Genomic DNA, 7,274 nt, shown 5'->3' with positions numbered 1-7,274 from the left:
ACTCCAAAGGCAATGGAAGTAAAAGCTAAAATAAACGAATGGGACTATATGAAACTTAAAAGCTTCTGCATAGCAAAAGAAACCATCGATAAAATAAAGAGGCCACCAACTGAATGGGAGAAGATTTTTGCAAACAGTGCCTCCGATAAGGGGGCTATTATGCAAAATATACAAGGAACTCATGCAACTCAACAACAAGAAAACAAACAACCCAATTGAAAAATGGGCAGAGGACCTGAAGAGACATTTCTCTAAAGAGGACATACAAATGGCAAATAGACATATGAAAAAATGCTCAACATCACTAATCATCAGAGAAATGCAAATAAAAACCACAATGAGATATCACCTCACCCCAGTCAGAATGGCTATCATCAACAAGACAAACAGTAACAAGTGTTGGAGAGGCTGTGGAGAAAAAGGAACCCTCATACACTGTTGGTGGGAATGCAGACTGGTGCAGCCATTCTGGAAGGCAGTGTGAAGGTGCCTCAAAAAATTATGAATAGAATTACCGTATGATCCAGCATACTCTCCTGGGTATCTACCCAAAAAATCTGAAAACATTTATACATAAAGACATGTGTGCTCCAATGCTCATTGCAGCTTTATTTACGGTGGCCAAGACATGGAAACAACCAAAATGTCCTTCGATAGATGAATGGATAAAGAAGTTGTGGTATATATACACAATGGAATACTATTTGGTGGTAAGAAAAGATGATATAGGAACGTTTGTGACAACATGGATGGATCTTGAGAGTATAATGCTAAGCGAAATAAGACAGACAGGAAAAGCAGAGAAACATATGATTTCACTGATATGTGGTATATAAACCAAAAAATAACAAGACAAACAAATGAGAAACAAAACTCATAGACACAGACAATAGTTTAGTGGTTACCAGATGGTAACGGGGGAGGGGGGTGGGAGATGACGGTAAAAGGGGATCAAATATATGGTGATGGAAGGAGAACTGACTCTGGGTGGTGAACACACAATGGGATTTATAGATGATGTAATACAGAATTGTACACCTGAAATCTGTGTAATTTTACTAACAATTGTCACCCCAATAAACTTAAAAAAAAAAAGAAATTCAAACTGGTAGTTACAAAATAGTCACGGGGATGTAAAGCACAGGGAATATAGTCAATGATATGGTAATATCATTGTATAGTGCACTACGTATAGTGCCACGTGGGTACTAGACTAGTCAGGGGATCACTTCTTATATAAATGTCTAATCATACGCTGTACACTTGGAATTAATATAAAATGATATTTAAAGTCAACTGTAATTGAAAATTTCATACAGGGGGAAAAAGGTGAAGGAGAATAAAAAATAAATAAATAAAACGTATAATTTGAAAACGAAATAAAATGAGGTTTATGTGACTTTTTGAGCTAAGGATGAGATAAGACACGTTGGGGCTTCAAATTGGAGGAGGGTCATTCTCAGAATGACAAGAAGAGCAGATGTTCAGTAATTAGACGTTTGCTCTGCCCGGTAGATAGGTCATACAACTCATTTCTGGTGACAACTCTTACTGTTGGCAAGGCCCAAAATTGAAATTTTTTAAGGTATATGTGAAAGTTTTTCTTGAGTCAACAGGTCTTGATTGCCTTCAGTTCAATGTAATTCACAGGCCAAAGTGGCACCTCTTGGGAAGGCCTGTTCTGAACCCCTTCAACAGATGTCTAGGACTCATCCATTACATTTTCTTTGCCAACCTTGAATAATCCATTTTCAGAGGCACTTTTGCAAGAGTGATTGATTGAATGTCAGTGGTGGTAGGAGGTAGGTTGACTCCCAAGCTTCTGACTTGTGCAGCTAAATGGACAGTGGTGTCACCTGCTGTGAAGTTTGGGGTGGACACAGGCTGAGACACTTGGGGCAGAGGCATGCCCCTGGCTCTGCAGCTCCCGTTCGTACCCTTCTACTCCATCCTGCTTTACTTACACTTTAATCAACCCAACCTTGATAAAATGCCAGGTCTCTGGGGGCCACAAGAGAAGTGATTCTTGTCTCTAAGAGCTTCAGGTCCAGGTAGAGAAACAAGCTTCTTCCTCCTGAAATAACAAGTGCCTGGAATCAGGAGACCAGAGTGGTCAGAGAAGACTTAGACAACACCGGGGGCAGAGGGGAGGGCAGACATCTCTGGCCAACCTGCAGGCCCTTGGGGACTTGGGTGCAGCGCCAGCACACAGGAAGGGTGACAGCCATCACTGCAGGTGGCCATGGGGTGGCTGCAGACAACAGTGCTCCAAGGCCCTAGCCAGCTGCAAGTGTCACACGGTCCATGGCACAAATCAGCAGAGCCAGGCAGGTCAGCCATGTGGGGTCACCTTCCTCCTCTGGTGCCTGCGCACGAGAAAGTACCTGCCTTCTCCAAACATGGTGTGGGCGCCAATGAGGGATGTGTGTCCTCTTGCTGCAATCTGTTCAGCCTGGTTTTATACCCCCACCCCCCCAGCCCCTGGAATATGCACATACTTGTGTATTCACTCATGGAACACAAAGTACATGCACTCAAACTAATAAACATGTGCCCACATATGGTCACACAGCCACCCACTGCCACCCCCACACACAGACAGTGCAGAAGAGGAGACGTGGCCCTGCACTGAGGGGAAGAATGCCTGAGTTCAAATGTGGGCTCCTTCACGAGGCCACTGGTCTCTGGACCTCAGTTTACTGATCTGTAAAACCAGATGTCACCCCCATCCCAAGGTCCTTGCCCATGCTGATAATGGTTCTATGGTTTTTGATATACCTACACATTCATAGGAACTCTGGGCACCCTCATCCCCATACCAGCCAGAGGATTATCCCAGAGATGCTCTAACTCCCTTAGAATCTTTGAGCAACCTGTCCCTGCACCACACAGATACATTTTAACCAGGAGGAGCACTCAAGCTGAACCTTGCTTTTTTACCTTGACTTTATCAACCCAAGAAGAGTAAAATGCTCACCAGGTGGGCCCAGGCTGTGGTGGGAAGATAGCTGGCTCTAGGGCCAGCCCGCTCCCTGGGCCTGGATTCCCACCCACTTCCACAGAGCAGAGACAGTAAGCAGCCTGCAAGGTCAGGAGTTCCCAGTTTGCCTGTGGAACGGGGCTTTGCCAACACTGCCCTTCACAGGCCTCGGGTTCCCTGGAGCTCAGCTTACCCATTCCCAGGCAGCTTATGTGCTCCTCCGGACTAAGTGTGTGTTTGGGGAGAAGGGAAGGGCTTTCCACAGGAAGGCACGCTATGTGTTGAAAGTGCAATGCCCTGAGCTACATCCTGGCTCAACAACTTATGTACTATGTGGCCATGGGCAGCCTCTCTAGGCCTCAGTTTCCTTGTCTATAAAATGGAAGCCAAAGTGACTGTCCTCATATGGTTGTCAGGGTTCACGGAGATAATGCCTATAAAGCCAGTATCTGGCACAAGTAAGTGTTATAAAACTCGTAACTTATTATTATTGATTGGTCTGTTTTTCAAAATGGGGCACAAAAGTGGGTACTGGGAACTCCAGAAAGGGGTGCTTGACCTCAACATTCAACAAATTTTGAAAGGAATATTAAAGTACGTGTATAAGCATTTTGAAAATGACATTTAACTTCTGTATCTGGCAATATAGAGACTAGTTGAGCAGTGAAATCGCTCCCTAAAAAGCTGAACATCATCAACTTGTATGTAAAAGCACAGGTGGACAGGTGTTAAGTACAAGAACCATTCAGAAGCCAGAACAACAAGAGAGCATTATCCCTGCACGGTAAACCTGCACTGGTGCCCATGCCACCCTGTGGGACTGGTGTAAGTGGTACCTCCTGGACTCCGCTACAGTCCTTTTGGTACCCCACTGACTTGAGTCACGTCAGAGGTGACCAGTGTCACGTGGACTTCGACCAGCCTCACTTTGGGCACTTCTCTGCCTCTTGCTTCTTGTCTGAGTCTATTCTGTGACCACAGGGTAGGATGCCCTTGGAAATCTCAGATCTTCATACATGTGCAACCCCTAAGTTGAGAGGAGTTCATATCTGTGGGGCCACTCTTGATCAGTGGGTGACAGAAGAAATTATAAATGCTTTTCCCTTTAGTCCCCATTTCACAAGGCTCCTCTGAAGATCCCGTGAGAATCAAGAACATGTCAGAAGTCCCCTTCATAGGCAAATTTGCACGCGCTCTACTTCTCTCTTTGTTTTACTCACCCCACCCCTCACTTCTGCTCCTTGAGATTATTTTCCAAAATAACTGCACATAAGCCTTTGTCTGAGTCTCTGCCTTTATGAGAACCAAAACAAAGAGAGAAGAAAAGGCCTTAGGTCTGGGCCTGGGAGGGAGGTTATCAAAGACCCCTCCCCTCCCCCAAATTTGGGACTTCTCAAAAATCAATGCTGTATGGGAGAAAAAGGGTGGGACAAACTCACTCACAGATGACTTTCCTATGTCCACTTAGTTGTGGGTGGAGTAAGAATACTGGGGGAAAGAACAAACAAACAAAAAAAACATCCACTAGGATTCTTGACACAAACCAACAGTCATGCAGTGAGAAGCCCAAAATCATATTTCCTATGTGACTGGAAAAACCTCAAGCCAAAGATTTATTTAAAAGTGGTTCTGAGTTGGAAGTACCCCTAGGTGACTGGCAGAAGCAAACAAAAATTCTCTCTGGTAGGACATATTTTAAACACAGATCTCAAGGAATTCCAAGGAACATAAGCCCATAATCAAAAATTAATTAATGAGGAAACAAACCACAAGGATCATGAATCAGCAGAAAGAACACATAACAGGGTGAGACTACAAATACTGCATAAAATGGAAGGATGAAATACAGAACAGAAAACAGGGATTTTAAATGTGTTTAAAGAAGTTTTAAAAAGATATTGAAAATATGACTAAATAATAAACTAACAAACTTAGCTAGACATATTTGAATATGAATCAAATAAAACTTCCAGAAACAAAAATTGTCGTAACTAACATTTGAAACCTCAAATGACAAGATCAAAAGAAGAACAGACAAAGTTGAAGAGAGAATTAATGAATTGAAATATAAAGCTTACGAAATTACCAATAATTCAGTAATGAATGGTAAAAAATGTATAATATGAAAGAGAAGTTAAAAGACCTGGAAGAAAGTGGCTCCAGTAGTGCGAGCAGTAGCAGTTGCCAAGCAGAAGAGCTTTGAGAAGGCTCTCGGTGTACCATGGCCCACAGGCACCACCCACTGCCAAAATGCCCAAGAGGAAAGTCAGCTCCTCAGATGGGGCAGTGAAGGAGACACCCAAGAGAATGTCGGCGAGGTTGTCAGCTAAATATGCTTCAGCAAAGGTGGAAATGAAACCAAAACAGTCAGCAGGAAAGGAAAATCTATAAACAAAAAAAAATGCAAACAAAAGGGAAAAGGAGAGAAAATGGAAAATAGACTAAAGTAGCTGACAAAGAAACTACAGAATATTTTACTTGCAGAAAATGGAGAAACTAAAAACGAGGGGAGTCCAGCTTCTGGTGATGCAGGAGAAAAAGAAGCCAATTCTGATTAATATCATATCATGTCTTATCAGTGCTCCCTTCTTGTACAATCCAGAGGAATATTTTTATCAACTATTTTATAAATGCAAGTTTTTATAGTAGCTCTAGAAACATTTTTAAAAAGGAGGGAATTGCACCTCCTCCCATTTTTTAGTGTAAATGCTTTTTTTTGAAAGAGGTGAAATTATTTGCTGGTCATTTATTTTGGGTACAACCAGAAAATAATGGGATATTGAATATGGGAAGTTTTGATTGTCTTGGGTGTCAGCTTAACATTCCATAAATGGGGGTAGTTTTTATATGTTATAATGCAAAGCATGCTAAATGGCAATTTGGAGTCAGTCGTGCATTTAATATGTCTTGAACATTTTAAATTACTTCTATTCTCATGTTTTTGGTAGAATTGTTTCCTAAAGAAAACCACTCCTTGATCTTGGCTCTCCCTGTCAGGATTTTGTGCACTCTGTACCATCTTTGGTTGTGGTAGCCCAGTTTTTTCCTAGTCATTTTGTTAATGTGCTGTGAAAGATTGAAAATTTGAGTATGTCATGTATATGGTATTAAATTGTGAATTAGCAGAACTTTGATGCAACAGCATATCAACATTTGAAGATATTGGTACTTGATATTTTATCAAGAAAAATTAGTCTCCAAATTTTAAGCTGGAAAGTGACAAGAATAACTGTTTAAAAAAGAATCACAACTACATGACTTTTTAGATTTTTGGTGCATACATTAAGAATTATGTACAAATTGAAATGTCTGTGTTCTTATCTTCAAAACAACCAATAAAATCTCAATTACGAAAGAAAAAAAACCATGGAAGAAATTCAACATTTATGATAAAAATTTTAGCAAACTAAGAATTAAAGGGAGCTTCCTCAACTCAATGAAAGACATCCACTAAAAACCTACCTCTACTGTTATATTTTATGGTGAAATACTTAATGTTTTCTCTCTAAGTTCAAGAACAAGCAAGGATATACACTCTCACCATTCCTACTGAACTTTTAACTCGAGGTTCTAACCAGTGCAGTAAGTCAAGGAAAAGAAATAAAGGGCATACAGATTGGCAAGTAAGAAATAAAACTGTCTCTGTTGGCGATAAACATAATTGTCTATGTGGAAAATCACAAAGATCTACAGAAATGCTACTATGAGTTTAGCAAAGTTATAGGATATAAAATCAACATAGAAAAATCAGTTGTATTCCTATATATTTGCATTGAAAAAATTAAAACGGAAATTAAAAAATAGTACCATTTACAACAGCATAGAAACATGAAATACTTGGTATAAATCTAACAAAACATGTGCAAGCTTGGTATAATAAAGACAACAAAACATTGGTGAGAAAAATTAAATAAGACCCAAATAAGTGTTTATGAATTAGAAAAATCAGTATTGTTAAGTGGTCAATCCTTCTCAATTTTATCTATAGGTTTAATGCAATCCCAATCAAAATCCCAGTAGGCTTTTTCATAGAAATCAACAAGGTGATTCTGAAATAGTTATGGAAATACAAAGAAACCTGAATATCTAAAACAACTTTGGAAAAAAAACATGCTACTTTATTTCAAGATTTACTTCAAAACTACACTATTTAACACATGTAATATTGACAAAGGATAGATACATATGTCGATGGAACTTTTAAAGTAATTAAACAAGGAGGCCATTAGACTGAGGTGGCTCTACTACCTTGGCACCCTATGTAAGCAAACCAAAACCTAATCCAGAATAAAGA

The 7,274-nt window shown here is 40.3% G+C and overlaps 1 pseudogene; it reads left to right on the top strand.

Annotated features, from left to right (window-relative positions):
• Window positions 1-5,230: 5,230 nt before the first annotated feature.
• Window positions 5,231-5,538, top strand: LOC109457803 (non-histone chromosomal protein HMG-14; annotated as a pseudogene).
• Window positions 5,539-7,274: the final 1,736 nt, after the last annotated feature.

The sequence above is a fragment of the Rhinolophus sinicus genome, linkage group LG03, assembly GCF_036562045.2.
Source record: "Rhinolophus sinicus isolate RSC01 linkage group LG03, ASM3656204v1, whole genome shotgun sequence".
NCBI classification, from domain to species: domain Eukaryota; kingdom Metazoa; phylum Chordata; class Mammalia; order Chiroptera; family Rhinolophidae; genus Rhinolophus; species Rhinolophus sinicus.
Note: the sequence above shows the minus strand (reverse complement) of the source record. Positions and strands in the feature narration are given on the sequence as shown.